The sequence below is a fragment of the Drosophila hydei genome, unplaced genomic scaffold (assembly GCF_003285905.1).
Source record: "Drosophila hydei strain 15085-1641.00,03,60 unplaced genomic scaffold, DhydRS2 tig00000418-arrow-arrow-pilon, whole genome shotgun sequence".
In the NCBI taxonomy this organism is placed as follows: Eukaryota; Metazoa; Arthropoda; class Insecta; order Diptera; family Drosophilidae; genus Drosophila; species Drosophila hydei.
The window spans coordinates 73,854-92,864 of NW_022045727.1; the positions used below are offsets into that span (position 1 = coordinate 73,854).

General features: G+C 37.2%; 1 protein-coding gene across 2 annotated transcripts in view; it reads left to right on the top strand.

The window, feature by feature from the left end:
- Window positions 1-536: 536 nt before the first annotated feature.
- LOC111605315 (PDF receptor) overlaps window positions 537-19,011 on the top strand; it is a 50,252-nt gene continuing 31,777 nt past the window's right edge. For both annotated transcript variants that reach the window (XM_030224242.1, XM_030224241.1), the window contains exon 1: window positions 537-894. The gene's annotated coding sequence lies outside the window, so the exon portion shown is untranslated. The remainder of the gene's footprint in view (window positions 895-19,011) is intronic.

Consider the following 19,011-nt stretch of genomic DNA (forward strand, 5'->3'; position numbering starts at 1 on the left):
CACAACAACAACAACAGCAAAGGCAACAGCAATAAACAAACAGTAAAAATTATATTCCGCTGGCGTTTTGTCTTGTACGCACACACACACACACCCACACACTCACCCACACACACACACATACACACACACGAGCGCTCACAGGCACACACAGAAGCAGAGGCGGGTGAGCTGCCGCTTAGCTGGCGCTTTGGCCGTTAGTTAAACGCCTGCAATTGCACCCAGCACACACACACCCACACACTCACACATACACATCAATACGCACGCACACAAAGGCATCACCGATAAACCGAACACAACGCGACGCAAACGAAGCGAAACGAACGACTCGTTGGACGCTCGTGCCGCTGCCATTGTCGTCGCCGGTGTCGCTGCGTCGCTGCCGGCGTCACTGAGCAGAAGGCCAGAAGGATAAGTTGGCCAGATGCTTGCAAGATTCTGTCATAACGGCTTCGGCACTCGTGGCGCGCGTCTCGCACGCGGCACCAGCAGCAGCAGCAGCACCACCGCCACCGCCACCAACAGCAAAAATACAAAACAAAATTTAAAAAAAAATCACACTAATCAGAGAGGGTTATTACAACATTTTTGGAACATTTAGCGCGCTCGCGTTGAAGTCTTTTTTTTTTTGTTCGTTTATTTTCCTTGTGCTGTTATTTGTGTTTACATGATTTTTTTTGTGTTTTACTGGCGAGAAAAGCGTTTTGAAAAGTGCGCGAGCCAAATGTCCACACGATGTTTCGGCCATAAAAAATCGAAGCAATGTTATGGCTACTATATGTAAAATACCAATCGAGAGATAAACATAGTTCGTCGCTAAAGTACGCCAAGCTAATTGCGAGCAAATATCCGAGTACAAAACCTTCGAAAAACGAGAAATTACAATGGCAGGTAAGTGACTGAGAAACGTCATGAGAAGCTACAAATCTCGAAATATAGAAAAAGTTCAGTTAGAGAATAAAAACTTGAGATCGAAGCCAAGTAGATTCCTTTGATTCCTTTGCCTTATTGCCAAATTCCATCTAAAACTAAATAGTTTTTAATAGGAAAACTATTTCAATTTCCAGTTCGTAATCCTGTTGCAGTGCACGGGTTCTGGGAACCACACTCAATCTTCAGTTAGGCCAAACCTAGAAATATTATGATTCTTCGAATGACAACTAAAACCGTTACACATTGTTATTAGCTCTATGCGTCCAATTTTGACCAAATACCTAGAAATTATTTCAGTAATTTGTGTTTAAGTGAAAAACGTGAAAAAAAAAATTTAATTCAGCTTACTGTGTTGCCAAACTTCACTTAAGCTCAGTTCAAAGCTTTTTTTATAAGCAAATGAATATATCTCACATTATTGCTAAATTTCATAACTTAAACTCAGTTCCACGCGCTATTATTGCACTTCTTTGATTCTAGCATATAAATAATTGTACATTTCTTACATTGTTGCCCAATTTCATTCACTTTCTAGCGCTGTTCCCTTCTTTCAATTTTCAGCAGTTGAACTTCGCTTCTCTTGCTTATCCATATTAAAAAGTAATTGTGTAGCTCTTGCGCTGTTGCCAAACTTGCAGTGTTGCAGTGTTGTTGCCGCACTTCACTTCAATATTCTGGCTTTCGCTCATAAATTCATCACGAAATTGTGCAATTTCCATAATTTTTGAACTCAGTAAATTAGCCGCGCAGTCGGCAATTAAAAATTTGTTCTTTTGGTAGCGTCGTAAACTGAATGAACGGAACTGACTGAACATTTTATAAATCATTTAAATAAGTTTTTTAACATACCCTCTACTCTCTCTCTATTGCTGAAAACCAACTCAATCAACTCTTCTGTTCTTCTCTTTTCTGAAATCTTCTCTCCCTCAACATTACCTTCCGTTTTCTCCTCTTCGCTTATAGTATCTTTCCTTCGCTTGTTTTTTTTTTTTTTAATTTATCTTCTGCTCTCCTCTTTTCTTATCTTCTCGTTTATTGACTTCTCTTCTCTTGTCTTTTCTTCCCATCTCTCGACTTTTCTTCTTTTCTCTTCTCTTTTCTTTTTTTTTTCTTCTGCCTCTGCCTCTTCTCTGCTTCCATCCTTCTGTCTCGTTTCTTCTATTCTGTCCTTCATTTATTTTTTCTTCTCTTGGCTTCTCAGATCTCCCTGCCTTTTATTCTCTTCTTATCTCTTCACTTTTATTAATTTTTTTCATCTTTTTCTTTTTTCTTCTTCTTAGTTTCCTCTTTTGCTTCTCCGATTCCCCTGTCTTGTTTCTTCTTTACTTTGCACTGTCTTATTCTTTCAATTTCACTTCTCTTCTTCTTTCATGTCTTCTTTCCTCTTCTACGCTACTTTATTTGACTTTCACTTTCACTTCTCTTCTTCTTTCATGTCTTCTTTCCTCTTCTACGCTACTTTATTTGACTTTCCTTGTCATCTTCTCAAATTATTTTCTTTCCATTCTATCCCTTACATTATTTTCATCTCTTCTACTTACTTCTCATCTGCTTTCATCTTTTCTCCTCCTCTTCTTTTCTTCCTTTTCTTAATTTCTTCGCTTCTTTTTCTTCTTGCATCTTCTTCTTATTCTCTTCTTCACTTAATTTCTTTTCTTTCCTCTTGCCTTCTCTTCTCCTCTCCTCACTTCTCTTCCGTTTCCTCTTCATCTCTTCACCCTCTCTTTTCTTGCTCTCCTTTTGATTGTCGCCGTCCAATGTGGCGTATGCGCAACATATACAAATATTTATATCTCGTAAATTTTTTGCACGCAATTTCATATATTTTTTAATATGCCGTCTGTGCCCAACAGCATTGCAGCGTCCAGCCCACTGCTCGCTGCCTGCCACGCCCCACGCCCCACGCCTCACGCCTCTAACCCGCTGCTGTTAGCCAACAAATGCAGCTGGGTCAGTTTGCGTAAACATTTAGACGAAAAAGAACATTTTTGCGGCTGCATTTGTTCAATTTCTTTGCGCACCATTTTTTTTGCAGTGTATTCAAAGTTTGCTACGAATATATAGAAGCCTGATCATGTATGCGTATGCGTATATATCTATCTCTCGCTCTTTCGCTCTATCTTTCTCTACTTAAGTAAGAATTCCATTAGTTCTGTCAGGGAAGGAACGGAACTCATAGATCTGCAGCCCGAAGTTCGCTATGCTGGGGCATGTTACGAGATGAGTTTACTATATCAGCATGTATCGATAGCTGTGGCTACTGTCAATTGGGCATCACTCCATGAAATTGTTATTGCTATAGAAACATTGTTTTGCTTTTTAGAAATTACATCCCAATCGAATTAAACAATTAAAAACTTCCGCTGCACCCCCAGGATATCAAATTACAAGCAATGTTAAATCAATTACTAGAGGGACTACCCTTAATATGCCAGGGCATACAGGCTTCGACTTGCGCTCCTATCGCCACACCACACACAAAGTCTGCTCTGCTCTAGCTCATAATATCTATATGCAGAATATATATAAATATATGTAAATAGCTTATATATATATATATATATATATATATATATATATATATGTATATATGTATATTTATATGTATGGTAAATGTTGTTGGGCATTTAGGCCGTTTGCTTTCTAAGTTGCTTGTGGGCAGCGAGGGGCGCGCAGTTGTTGAACTGGACGCAAGACAAACTTCGTGTTGACAAAAGTTTTAGCATGTGCGAAACTGAAGGCACAAAATGCCTTTTGCTGTGCTCTACTCTGCTGTGCGTGTGTGTGTGTGTGCGTCTGTGTGTGTGCAACTCATTAGCATTGCAGCCAAGTGCTGTCCGTGAAGTGTTTTTGTCCTAGCAGCGACTTACAGCGACCGTGTGGAAATTTTTAGTTCGAAGACCTGAGTTGCAAGCTATCAGTATGTGTTGGTGCATGCGTGTGTGTGTGTGCGTGTGTGTGTGCGTGGCCAGTGCAGTGCATGGCACGTGCCTCATTATCGGCGGGCAGCCGCACGACGAGCTTGTAATCAAATTGAGATACTTGCGGTTGCCTTTTTGACCAAACGCACACGCATACAGGTGAGCGCCTGCATGTGTGTGTGTGTGTGTGTGTGGGTGTGTGGGTGTGAGAGTGTGTGTATGACTTGTCTTATTAACACAAGCAATGAGCATGAAATGGGACCAAGCTGATGCGGGTGCGACAGACAGTGAAGTCCTTTTGCGCTGACGAGCAATCCTCTTGCACATGTGTGTGTGGCGACACGCTTTTCACACACATACTTATACACACACACTCACTCGACGCTTTTAAGTGTTTGCCATAAAAAGAATGCCACAACTGCGGTTATCATTGAGCTTCCTTTTCAGTTTTGTTCTTCTTCTTCTGTCAGCAGTGCTCTTTTTCTGTCTATCTCTCTTCCCCGCTCACGCTCCCTCTCTCCCCTCTCTCTCTCTCTCTCTCTGTCTTTCTTTCTCTTTTTGTGTGTTTACAGCATTTTTGGCTTTCTGATATTTGCATATGCTTAAGCATATTGAAGATAGCTTTAAATCTGCTTCCAAAGGGGCTTCAACTGAATTGAGTTAGAGAGTCTGCCCAAAGACTAGGCACGACTTTTGACCAATAACTGTTAAGTATTTTTATCGATTTTATAAGTAGAGTAAGTAAGAGTAGCAAAGATGAGGCGAAATTAAGAAGAAGAAGAGAGAGATAAGAATATGTTCAGAATACATAAAAAATAATACATTACATTAATTTTTTTATTTTTTTTATTATTTTAATTTAATTTATTCAGCACTACTATTTTTATGAACAGCCGATTTTCAATGCATCTAAACTCTTCAAAGCTAATGAATTCTGACCTAAAATAACGTTCGTTTTTCGTAATTATTTTGCTTACATTCTCTTCTAAGCAAAACGTGGGCATCTCTATATAGTCGATCGCAAAAAGTAGCTTTTCATGTGTCTTGTATTTTAATAAGTGCAGAACTACTTTTTTCTGAACACAACTCTATGTAAATCGATGTATAAATGAATATGAATTAAATAATAAAATAATAAAATAAAATATATAATTTAGTATTGTAAGTTTTTATTTATTTACCTATTTAATTTTACTTATAATATATTTTTTTATCAGCTCAGTAAGTGAACGTCTACTAGCAAAATAATTCAACTTTCTCTATGGACCAGATCACGCATCTACCTAGCCAGATTTTTTATTGAATTCTTGAATTTTCAGTTTGCGGCCCACACGATTTATGCGTAGCAAGTCAACAAATCAATGAGATCTCATAGCCTTTCGCCTTTTACCTTCGGCTAGCCTTTTATAAGGTATTGCAGCAGCTGTCTGTCAGCGGCATTCACTTGTCTGTCAACTCGTAAGAGTGAAAATGGGAAATCTCCGAATCTCAGCAAATTAACAGTTATCCATTGGCACTCCAAACAAAAAACAAATAACAAATTTTTACAAATTCAATTTACTGCGGTCCTCTATCAAAATACACGTCGAAATTATTCAAATCTGCATAAGTGAGCCCATCTAGTAAACTGACTGTTTGAGATTGAGTTAAGAATGGATTGAAAGATTGAGTGATTGATAATCAATGCTCTACTCAAAGCTCAAGTTCAAGTTAGAGAGGCTGCTCTACGAATCGAAAGTATAACGTACTTTGGATTGTAAATCTCTGATTATAATATACTTTTCTTTCTCTCTACCTCTCTCTCTCTCTATATCGTATACTTCTATCTCACATACTCCCATTGTCTCTTAATATCTTCCTTCATCCCAGAATTCCTTTCTTTTTGTCTTCCTCTCATATATACATACATACCATTGGCCTCAACTTCTCTCTCTCTCTCTCTTTCTGGTATATTGAAAGGGCTCTCAGTAGTTAAACTATTTTTATTTGTACATAGAAAATCATAAATTTATTTCTTATCAATTTTTAGGAATTTGGCCCCCCAAATATATATTTATAAATTGTTACGCTTCCAATTGGTATTGCATCGGTTCCCATTCAATTTCAATTACAATGAATTATTTCGAGTCAAGCGTAATCAGCTTATTTTTTTCGATTTCACATTTCCAGTATTTGCCAACGATTTGTTGTTGTTGTTGTTATTTTTATTCCCGAAGTGAAATAAGTATATTGGTTTTGTGGTTTTGTCCGTCCGTACGTCTATCCGTCCCTCGTCCGTCCGTTTACCGTCCGACCGTCAGTCCGTGCGCTTGTCCGCCCGTTTGTCCGTATGAACGCAAGCCATTTCGTCGCTATTGACACTAGAGACTTGAAATTTACTCGTGGGTACCCTCGTCACGTACTCTCGACACTAGGATCGTGACAAATCGGGAAATGCTTAATCGAGTATGTCAGAAACGCTATTAGTTAGAGTGCAAAAGACTTGAAATTTGGAACATATATTCGCCTTGAGAATCCAAGATAAAAAAGATATGGATAGACGAATATATCTACGCTCATTGGGGGCCGTGGCAGCTCCGCTTGAACTGTATCTTTCACATTTTCAGAGCTACAACATCTAAACTTGGCATGTCACTATTAAGATCATGAACAGATTATATATCCATGTCCATCCAAATCGGATCTGACGATAAGGTGTTTCGTACAAATCCTGTTCAATTTTGAACACTTCAGATGCTAGAGACATTAAATCATAGAAAACAAGTAAGAAAGCTCTAGTCGGGGTGCCCGACTAGGAGATACCCTGATCCCAGTCCTATTTGCGTTTATTAATATTTCCCGCAGTTTGTATCGAGTATTCAAAAAAAAAGAAAACAAATAAAAAACGACATTACGAGACCAGGATTCGAACCCGGATTGTTTGCGCAACGTGCACCAACTCTACCAACACCGCCACTTCATAATTAAAAAAAAATAAAACAATAAAAAATATTTCATCTCCAGCGGGCTCGAACCCCGGGCCTAGCTGCATACGAGCGCCGCCTGTACCAACTCAGCCACTTCACTGCTTATATAAGATGTTGCACATTTGAAGTTAAGTAGCAGCTAATAATTCAGCACAATTCAAGCGCAAATTCGATTCTTCGAATAAAAAGAATACTCCCATTTGAATGTATGTGAGCACACGCATAGAAACAATGCGTGCGCGTGGCGCTGTTGACATGTTCTTTTGCAAATTGGCCAAACGCTTTGATTAACTTATGTTTTACTTAATGGATTTTAATGAAATTTTCAGCCTATGATCTACATATCCTATTGGCTTGGTTTAGAGGCAAACGGCTTCACATAATGGCCCCAGTTCCAACTAAACTTAAATTTTAAGAATTTGAGGAAATTTGCATAAAATATACATAAAACTAAATACAAAATTTGGAGGCACTAGCTCTTAAGATGTCCGAGATATAATTTATTAACTGCATTTCAATCATGTTTTTATTCGATAACAATTAAATGCGTATAGTTATCGAATATTTGAAACAAACTCGATATGCGCGTGCTATACACCGATCCAAGCGTTCATACGGACAGACGGACGGACAGACAGACGTACAGGGCTCAATCGACTCGGCTTGTTGTCCTGATCAAGAATATATATACTTTATGGGTTCTGCCACGCCTCCTTCTGCCTGTTACATACATTTGCACAAAACCATTATACCCTGATTTCCCATTTTCAATGGGATCAGGGTGTAAAAATATAGATTATATACGCCCGTTGGGAAGTGACAAAACGCAAAAGTCTATATTTTTTAAGATGCAAATCTCGAAAAATTCGATTATTGAGTTACTGTTGAGCTCCTCTATCAATGCACTCAAAAGGTTGCGCCCTTGGGGGGGCGTGGCATATAGACCGTGAACGAGCATTACGCAGTCGATAGCACCCGACTGCAACGTTCGGTTTTGTTGTTTTCGTCGCATGGTTTCCGGTCAATGGAAAATTAATAAAAGGCGCCGCCGGATAAGAAATAAAGTTTATAACCAATTAATAATGTATTCGATTCAATTGAATAAATTCGAATTCGAATTTGAATTTGAATTTGAATTCGTTTGAGGCGAAAAGTCTTAATTGCCGAATTGTTCAATTGCATAATCTGTACTTTGCTCGAAGGCTTTCAAAATTCTTCAGCTGCGCGCCGAATGCTGTAAATGAAGTTGACTGAATGCATTTACATTTATATTGAATGCATCGAACGCCTCTTTAAATGCTAAGCAAGAAGAAATCAATGAATAGAAGTAGCTTGACACCTAAAGACGTTAAAGTGCTGTGAGTACAGGGTATTAGCAAGTCGAACACTTGTTCGCCTGTCCTGCTCATGGACCTTCTTTCTAATGAAGCTCAACGTACAAGGCATCTGGATACAGGGTATCTGCTAGTCGATCACTCTTTCCACTCTCTAGAAAGTGAAGGATAACTGAGCTAATGCTGCGTATAGTCTTGATTTAATAAGTAAAATATTTATAAATAAATAAAAGACAAAGGATTTAAAAATGTGTACAAATGTTTTCTTAAAGATATATATAGTCAAATTTATGTATAGTATATATTGTCAAATTTTAATTTTTTTGGGTTTTATTAATTTAAAAACAATATATTTTAAATTTTAAAAAAATTAATTGTAATGCTTTGAAAAATTAATTGAATATATTTATATATATTTTACGGAATTAATGAAAAGCTTAAGGTCTTTTTTGTTTAATTTAAATTCCTACCTCGACTTATATATTTATATATATATATATATATATATATGTAATTCTATAAAAACGTAATTGGAATTGGAATTGGAATTTTACATAAAGTTAATTCCAGTTAACTTAAAGTTTTGAAACATCAAAAATTGCCATAATTATTCAATTCATATATGCAAATATATTGAAAAAACAAAAAAAAAAAATATATATATATATATATTCCAATTCCAATTCCAATTACGTTTTTATAGCATTACGACGTGTAATAATATAAATATATATATGTATATGTATGTATATATATATATATATATATATATATATATATATATATATATATATATATATATATAAATATATAAGCATATATGTATATATACAATACGTATATATATATATGTATATATGTATAAAATATGAATTATTAAATGTAAAATATTTTTATTTGTTTTCGCTTTAATACAATTAATGCCCTTGTCCTTTTCGATTCGATATTTTCGCTTTTGCCACAAATTACGGACTTTGTAAATATGCGCAAATTTATGGCAATTACATTTATTTGTCGCTCGGCGTTTGTTTTTAATCAGATGCAATAAATTGTCAGCCTCGAGGCCAGGAATATTGCCATTGCCACTGCATTCAGTCGAGAATTAATATTCAACCTTGCCGAGCCTTAAGCATCTGCGCCTGTTGCACATGCCACACGGTTGTGCAACGGATATCAGATTTCATATTGACAAACCAATATTAATATATAAAACATATAAGGACAGATATATATATCTATATAAATATATAAGATATACGTATATTTATATGCCTGACCATGTAAAATTTAATTTTGCCTGCCAACAGCAAAACGAAAGAACGAAAACATTACTCTAGTCGAGTCTGCGCGACTGGCAAATACTCTGGAGTCTGCGACATTATTTTGCAGATCATATATCTGACATCCACGTTAACTACATTTCAAAAATGTAATAGAGAGAGACATATTAGTCTTTATCTTCTTGTCAAAATGGAATGACCAATAGAATTTGAATTAGAAAATGATAAATTTCTATATTTCAAATATATATTGAAGAGTTTTGAATTTTGTATTTGCCAAAATCGATGCATTAATACTAGCGGCTAGACGGACAAGCATACAGATAGACAGGGCAAGATGGGCTAAGCTTATCAAATCAATCAAGATATGGTACTTTAAGGGGTTCGATCACATTTTCTTCTTACATAGAGAACTCCAGTTTCTATTTAAATAGGAAGTATTTGCTCAAGGACGATTGAACGGCTATCGATAAGTTCACTCTTATCGATAAGTCAGCTCTTATCGATAAGTTGAAACTTGATCTGCGCGTGCTACAAAGCATGGATCCTAGGGAAAGATTTAAGATCGGCGGTTGATCCGAAATAAGAATATGGACTTAAAGTTGTCAGCGACGTCTCGCGCTGCCTGTTACACGCAAGTGAACAAGAACAACATGCCCTTCACACGCACACTTTCAATGGGAGCATAAATAAAACGAGGAAAATGAATATGTTTTATTCATGCAGAGCATCAGGAAGCGTTACGAAAATACTATCAAACAAATCAAATGAACATGTTGCACAAGCAGCTACCCCTTACTCAGTTCGAGTATACAGGCGAGAGAGCACTGAGGCGGCATAGCATAGAGTGGTTCGATTCCGTTTGGTCAACTGTGACAAAAGGTATTGGAAGCGCACGATGAGTATGGTATGCCAGATCGGTGGACGTGCTTACTGTACAGGGTATATGGCCAGGGCCAGGAACAAGTGCCGCACATATGTTTGGGACAATAAATCAATTATGCATTCGTCGTTGCTGCCGCCGTTGAAAATATTGTTTATTAAAAATCGCTACTAAGTAAAAATAAATAAAAGTTGCGATTGGCAACGCTAACAGGAACTCGGTTTATGTTGAACCAATTGACGTCAGTCAAAATGTTTGACGGCTGCCTTTCACAACAACAATAACAATAACAATAATAATAACAATGCTGTTGCCGCTGATGATGATGATGATGTTAGTCTGTTTTTATTACACTTGAGACATATCGACAGAGATCTGGAAAGCAGCGTATTAAATTAGAACAAGCTGTTTGCGATCAACAGAAACATTTCGTAGCACAAGCAAAACTAAAAAGAAACATCCATAAAATGCAAGCTGCAAAATAAACAAACGTCAGAAAGATTACGATACAATATACACATATGATGTACTTCGTAATGCCCTGTAAATCATTTAAATACATCATATCCTGAGCTTGCAGGGTATACTTTTATACTGTTATACTGCTATACTGTTATACTGTTATACTGTTATACTGTTATACTGTTATACTGTTATACTGTTATACTGTTATACTGTTATACTGTTATACTGTTATACTGTTATACTGTTATACTGTTATACTGTTATACTGTTATACTGTTATACTGTTATACTGTTATACTGTTATACTGTTATACTGTTATACTGTTATACTGTTATACTGTTATACTGTTATACTGTTATACTGTTATACTGTTATACTGTTATACTGTTATACTGTTATACTGTTATACTGTTATACTGTTATACTGTTATACTGTTATACTGTTATACTGTTATACTGTTATACTGTTATACTGTTATACTGTTATACTGTTATACTGTTATACTGTTATACTGTTATACTGTTATACTGTTATACTGTTATACTGTTATACTGTTATACTGTTATACTGTTATACTGTTATACTGTTATACTGTTATACTGTTATACTGTTATACTGTTATACTGTTATACTGTTATACTGTTATACTGTTATACTGTTATACTGTTATACTGTTATACTGTTATACTGTTATACTGTTATACTGTTATACTGTTATACTGTTATACTGTTATACTGTTATACTGTTATACTGTTATACTGTTATACTGTTATACTGTTATACTGTTATACTGTTATACTGTTATACTGTTATACTGTTATACTGTTATACTGTTATACTGTTATACTGTTATACTGTTATACTGTTATACTGTTATACTGTTATACTGTTATACTGTTATACTGTTGTATTGCTATACAGGAAGCTATTACAGCTTGCCAGTATTTTTATGTTTTCTCATTTGTCGATTGAAGGTCAGGGGGCCGAGAATTTAGTTTAATAATATGAAGCATTCCCGCAAGTTCCAATTAATTCTTGTGAATTATTTTCATCTAATTATGTGTTCCCGACATGTGCTACGCATATTTTATGACCATGGACTATGTTAAACGAACTTTTTTCTGTTACTTATGTTTCTTATGTACTTTTCTGTCTGTGAGCCAATTGCATTGGCGTCGATTCAATTATAGACTGCAAGGATAATAACCAAATGAAATGTCAGCCAATAGTCAGTCGTTAAATATGCTGATTAGTTTGCAGCTGTACAATACGAGCGACAACAACGCTTGTCCTTGGCACACACAGAGAGGGAGGGCGGAAGGGAGCGTGCATGAGTGACATCTATCATGTCCTTTCCTGGGCAACAGGCATCTAATTAGCAGGTCTCCTGCAGCAGCGCTTGGTTATCTGAGTGTGTGTGTGCGGGTATGTGGAGCAGGCACATCAACTCTGTGGACAGCAATAGTTCTTTGGAGTTGAAACTTGACTCAAGCGCAAATACAAGTTGAAACTGCAAAAACCTGACGTGACATTCTGTATGTGTGTGGGAGTGTGTGAGTGTGTCTGTGATTCACAAACTCACTATGTGTACACACAGGACTCATTCCATGAGGACGCGTCAGGGTGCGATAGGCGTGTGGCCTAAGGCATAGCCCGCAAAAGTATGCTACATTAATGTTAAAAGCGTCAGCTATGTGTGTGTGAGTTCATCTGTGTGTGCTAAAAATCAATATGTATATGAAGTAAACAATGCATCTGGCGCATAACATTATAAACAAGTTGGCTTTGAAAATGGCATTGAATTATATTTCAATTGCTTTTAAAGGCAAACGCGAATATGACCAGAACATTAAAACAACTGCACCTGCATTCAGCATTTGAAACTAGGTTTAGCAAATGTCAAGCAGGCACGAAATAAAAAATGTAACAAGATTGCATTAAGAAGCATTAAGTCATAGGAAAGGATATAGAGATAGAAAAATAAATGGAAAAATAAACAAAGATAGACAGTTAATCTGTTAATGAGTTGTGCTCTTCTGAATATGTTATCTGTTGCTATGTTAAGCCTATGTTAAGTGTATGTTAAACAGACACGAAATAACAAGATTGACAAGATTGCATTAAGCTAACGAAAAACCATAGACAGAGAGAAAAACTAGATAGATAGAGGGAGAGAGAGTTTATATGTTGAAGAATTGTTCTTTTCTGTGTTACACGAACCTCCCCTTAGCTGAAAATACTGCTTAATTTGAACAGTTAGACAGACACTTAAGCAGAATTTCTCTTGGTGTAGTAGCATTATGACACACAGTCTCATTTGTATTTCCATATAAGAGCGAATGGCGACAAATTTTCATTATAAATTGCACAAATGCGCAAATAGCACAAGCATCTCGCATTGCCACGCCCACTTACGAAACGGCTTTGTCGTCCTTCACAATCCGCCATTTTCATGCAAGTGTGCGTGTGTGTTTGTGGGTGTTTGTGGGTGTCTGCTGTTAGTAAGCCGATTTCGTGTAACAAACATGAAAATCTGTTGAACTAATTGCCACATTAAGAGCATCACAAATCTTTTCGAAAGCTTTTTAAACTACATTCATTTGGGAGGCGATGTACTAAGATATGAAATAAGAACATTTTATTAAGCATTGTATTGTAAGTATTAGATTTATAATCCGAGATGCATATATTTCAAATATAGAGCTGACAATGTTTTTCAAAAAAACTACGACCCCTATCTCTATCAATTAATCAGTTAGTCAGTTTATCTGACTGTAGTTTAACTAGTCAATTCCTATTCGTCAGTCATCAGCCCGTCTGCCAGTTTGTCAGTCAATCTCTCAATAAACACTCACTCGCTCAATCAGTCAGTTTTTCAATCAATCCGTAATGCAGCTAGTTGCTCTTAGTCATTCTGTCAGTCAGTCTATACATCTTTCAGCCAGTCAATTGATCCCTTATGCAGACAATCTGTTTTTAGTCAATCACTCAATCAAACTATAAGTCTCCTAATCAATGGCTCGATGCCTGCATGTCAGTTAGGCAATATGTTTAATCAATTTCTCTGTTAATCAGTCAGTTAAATTGATGGCCAAAATCTATCAGTCAGCCTGGGAGCTAGTCTATCCATCAATCTGTCTTAAAAGAATCACTCACTGAATAATTTCCGTCTATCTGTTTTACTGCTGCCCTTGAGTTCTTGTTATTTAAGATTTCTTTCAATCAAACAGCCAGCCAGTCATTCAATCAGTAGTCAATTCACTCATTCAATTAGTTAATTACTTATCAGTCAGTCCATCAGGCAGTCTTTCAGTCAATTATCCATTACTCACTCAATCAGTTGGTTAATTACTTATTCAATAGTCAATTGCTTGTAGTCAATCTGTCAATCAGTTAGTCATTGAGTCTGTCAGTCAGTCCATCAGTCAATACTAACTAAGTAATTCAATCTGAAAATTGTTCTATAATTCAGTTAGTCGATTGGTTGTTGTGAGTCTGTCTGTCAGTCCGTCAATCAGTAAACAGCTCTTTCAATCAGTCATCAGTCATCCATACATGCCATTAGTCATCCATACCTCAGTAGTCAATCACTCAATCAATCTGTGATTCAGTTAGCTAGCATTGGTTGGCACCAGTCAGCAAGTCAACCAGTTAGACGATAAATCTTTCACTCTTCCATGAATATACGATTCTTATTATACAATTTTGTTGAAATTCATTAAATTGCATAATGAGCTCTCATTTTTCGCTCATAATAAACTTTAGCACAGTTAGCCCGTCTTATAATTAACTTATTGTTATGCAGCCATACAGCGGCTGCAAATGAATTTTATTAGGCTCTGCACAGTGGTACGCAGTGCGCAATAATTATATTAAAAATAATAATAAACATGGTCTAGTTTTTAGACTAGTCGATATATAGCTCTAAATCATATCTGAATAAAATGCGCTGTAGAGTCTATGCATGGTAAATTGTACAGACTGCTCAACGCTAAAATCTGTTATACAAACTTTAAAAGAAACTGTTCTACAAAAATGCAGCTATAAAATTGTTAAAAATGTGTTATACAAATCAAAAAAAACTTGTTCCATTTATACAACTAATTCTTAGTTTTGCTGTTTTTTGAAAAGAACTGGTATACAGCTGTGAATCATAACTGTTATATAACTTAAAAAGCTGTTATACTGTTTATAAAAATATGTGCTAAGAAAATTACTTATGAATCTCACTAAAATGATATTCTACAGTCTGCAGATTTTTAAATATAACTGTTATATAAATTTATAAAGCAACTGTTATACTGTTTTTTAAATAACTGCTTTACAGTTTAATACATAACTCTTATACAGTTTGAAAAATAACTGCCTTAATATTTTAAAATAATCGTCAAATAATGTTAATAAAAACTGTTATACAATATTTAAAAAGAGCTGTTATACAGTTTAAGTAAAAACTGCTATATAATTTAAAAAAAATATATATTTTTTTATTTCTTAAAAATTTTATAACAGATTTTTAATTAAATTAAATTTGTATGCAGTATTTTAAAAACTCTTATACAGTTTTAAAAATTGATAACGGCTTAATTACCGCCATGTCATAAAGAGATTGTTCTAACTGACAGATGCTTTCAAAAATCACTTTAATGCACGTTACAAACTTGTTCAATGATTTAAAGATTTTTTTGGATTCCTGGCTGTCAAAAGCTTTGCAGACAAGAGCATACTAGCTTGGGTTCTGGACGTGTGCACACAAACCACTGTGGCTGTGCCTGAGTTGGGTGAGGCGCAATGGCGGTGTTTTGCCTTTTTCGCATTTCCGTGTGGCAGCTACTTTTTGGTACTATGCGGCGTATGCTTGATATTTTTGATTGGTGCCTGCTGCAGTCGTTGGCTTCCCAACTGTGAAACTTTGACAAAATACAGGCCATAAAGTCGGTGCAGCTGCAGGTGCGGGCGGCCAGAATTGTTCGGCGTCTGCAGTTGAATTTAAGTGAAATATTCAGCAACTCGGCTCAGGCCATTGCCAGCAGCTTAATTTGCATTTGCCATGCGGCAGCTGGCAACTAGCAGAAACGTGCAACGTGCCGCATGCCACTTGCCACTTTCCACTTTCCACTTTCCACTTTCCACTTTCCACTTACCACTTGCCAGTTGCCAGTCTCCAACCACCTCTGACCCCGCCCGCGTCCGGTCTTTCATCTTGCCTCTCCCAGCTAAACAGCCAACCATAGGGCATTCCCTTTGGCCTGCAAAGTGTCAAATTAAAAAGCTAACGAAATAAATAAATAACCGCTATAAATATTAAGCGAGGCTACTCCCGTTTTGTTGAATGCAGATCAAAAACATGCACTTATGTTTATTCAATGTCAGTTGACAGCATTTGCCAGTCGCTGCAGGCAACAAAAAGTTAATTAATTGTGAGCAAGGCAAAGCCCGGCAGAGAACAAACAATAGAGCGCATAGCACTTGGCCTACAGAAGCCAGCTCGTTCGAGACATTAGATAGAATTACACAGCAATTGTCAGAGTTGCACAAACTCAACTTCAGCAAGCAATGCGACTAATTAGCTTGACTTTCTTCTTTATTATTTCTCTTATGATTCCATATTTCCTTGCGAGCCAGCTACTCGTAACTTAGACGCCTTCATATCTCAATTAAAGGAGAAATTACTTTCGAGAGAATCAGCAATAATTACTCGTTAACTAATGCTTCCTCTACTTTCTCTAATTACGAGTCACCTGGGAAGAGCTTAACCTAACCGTTCAACAAATTTAGCTACTCGTTGACTTAAGCTGCTTCTATTGTTTCTTTACTCGTTGCCTTAGGATGTCTTTAACTTCAAGCTACTTACCTACGACTCGTTAACTTAATCGTCTTCCATCGAGCAGCAATTCGACCCTTTTGCAGCACGACCTACTCTATGAGAAAAAACAGTCTGACTACTCGTTACTTTGGAATACCAGTACCTATAAGCCTATAGCTTATATTTGTAGAGTAATATTCAGATTTATGGTAGGTCATGGTCAAGTATTTTCTAGCGAATAAGCTACTCGCTACATGATAGTATCCCACGCTAATTTTTACTTTTGGAAACTTTCTTTCCTTTTAAAATAACTGAAACGATAATTGCTGCTTCCAATATACAATTTCTATCTACTCGTTACTTTTCGAAATGTCCCACTACTTTCAAATAGCCGAAACCAACATTCAATGCGTATCTTTTACAATTCGTCCTTTGGTTCCATATCTACCAACTCGTCTCTTTTATAAATCTCACGTTACTTTCATATTCTCTCCTCTCTCTCTCACTCGTTACTTTCATATTTCCTCCTCTCTCTCTCCTTCTCTCTCGATACATTCATATTTCCTCCTCTCTTTCTCTCTCTCTCTCGTTACTTTCATACTCCCTCCTCTCCATTTTTCTTTCTCTCACTCGTTACTTTCATATTATTTCCCTTCTCTCCCCTCCCTCTCTCTCGTTACTCTCATATTCCCTCCTCTCTCTCTCGTTACTTTTATATTCCCTTCTCTCTCTCTCTCTCTCTCTCGCTCTCTCTTTCTCGTTACTTTCATATTCCCTTCTCTCTCTCTTTCTCTCGTTACTTTCATATTCCCTTCTCTCTCTCTTTCTCTCGTTACTTTCATATTCTCTCCTCTCTCTCTCTCACTCGTTACTTTCATATTTCCTCCTCTCTCTCTCTTTCTCTCTCGATACATTCATATTTCCTCCTCTCTTTCTCTCTCTCTCTCGTTACTTTCATACTCCCTCCTCTCCATTTTTCTTTCTCTCACTCGTTACTTTCATATTATTTCCCTTCTCTCCCCTCCCTCTCTCTCGTTACTCTCATATTCCCTCCTCTCTCTCTCGTTACTTTTATATTCCCTTCTCTCTCTCTCTCTCTCTCTCGCTCTCTCTTTCTCGTTACTTTCATATTTCCTCCTCTCTCTCTCTCTCTCGTTACTTTTATATTCCCTCCTCTCTCTCTCTCTCTGTCTCTTTCTCGTTACTTTCATATTCCCTTCTCTCTCTCTTTCTCTCGTTACTTTCATATTCTCTCCTCTCTCTCTCTCACTCGTTACTTTCATATTTCCTCCTCTCTCTCTCTTTCTCTCTCGATACATTCATATTTCCTCCTCTCTTTCTCTCTCTCTCTCGTTACTTTCATACTCCCTCCTCTCTATTTTTCTTTCTCTCACTCGTTACTTTCATATTATTTCCCTTCTCTCTCTCGGTACTCTCATATTCCCTCCTCTCTCTCGTTACTTTTATATTCCCTCTCTCTCTCTCTCTCTCTCTCTTTCTCTTTCTCGTTACTTTCATATTTTCTTCTCTCTCTCTTTCTCTCGTTACTTTCATATTCCCTCCTCTCTCTCTCTCTTTCTCTCTCGTTACTTTCAAATTATTTCCCCTCTCTCTCTCGTCACTTTTGAACACATCTCATTACCCACACATGACTCTTCATTAACTCGCCGTTGTTCACTCCAAAATCCCTTGTCAAACGCTGTTCCCGCTTTTAAATAATGCAGCGAAGTGAGCATTAGCTAATTGGTAACATTGGCAATGCGACATCAAGTTGGAAATGATACCAAATGCATTTACATAAGAGTCATTCAGTGCTGGTCCTCGTAACCTACTCACACGAGTGGCATTTACGTAAACGAAACACGGACTCGTCCACCTCGAGTGGGAGTCCACAAAAATATTTCGGATGACGAGTGATGGAGCTTGTAGAATGTTGAGTTTTTAGTCGAATGAATTTTATTTCTATGTCCATTGCCGCTTTGGGACTCTCCATCGACGTCTGTTTCGAAGTGTAGCTGGCTGTTCAACTGCCACGCCCTCGGCGCCCGCAGCGCCCCAGTGCCCAGTTGCATAACGAAACGGGGCTACGGTTGCAGTTCTGTGCAGATTTTCTATTTTTAATAAAGCAACGCGCAAGGTCAGCCGCCAATTTGGAGGGGTTGGTGGCCTCTGGTTGGGCGGCCTCTGTTTGCTCTCTCGGCCCAGAATGGGGTTAGAGGTTAGTGGAATAGAACCAAAAGCAAAAAGCGCACCGAATCCGGCAATGGATAGAGATCGCCGCGACTAACGAATGACTTAGCCACAAGGCCAAGCCACCCAAACACAGAGCCACACAACCACACAACCACCCAACCGCCCGCCCAGCCATTCAACTAGTTAACAAACTGGCAGCCCCATCTGGGTTGGCCAGTTAAGGG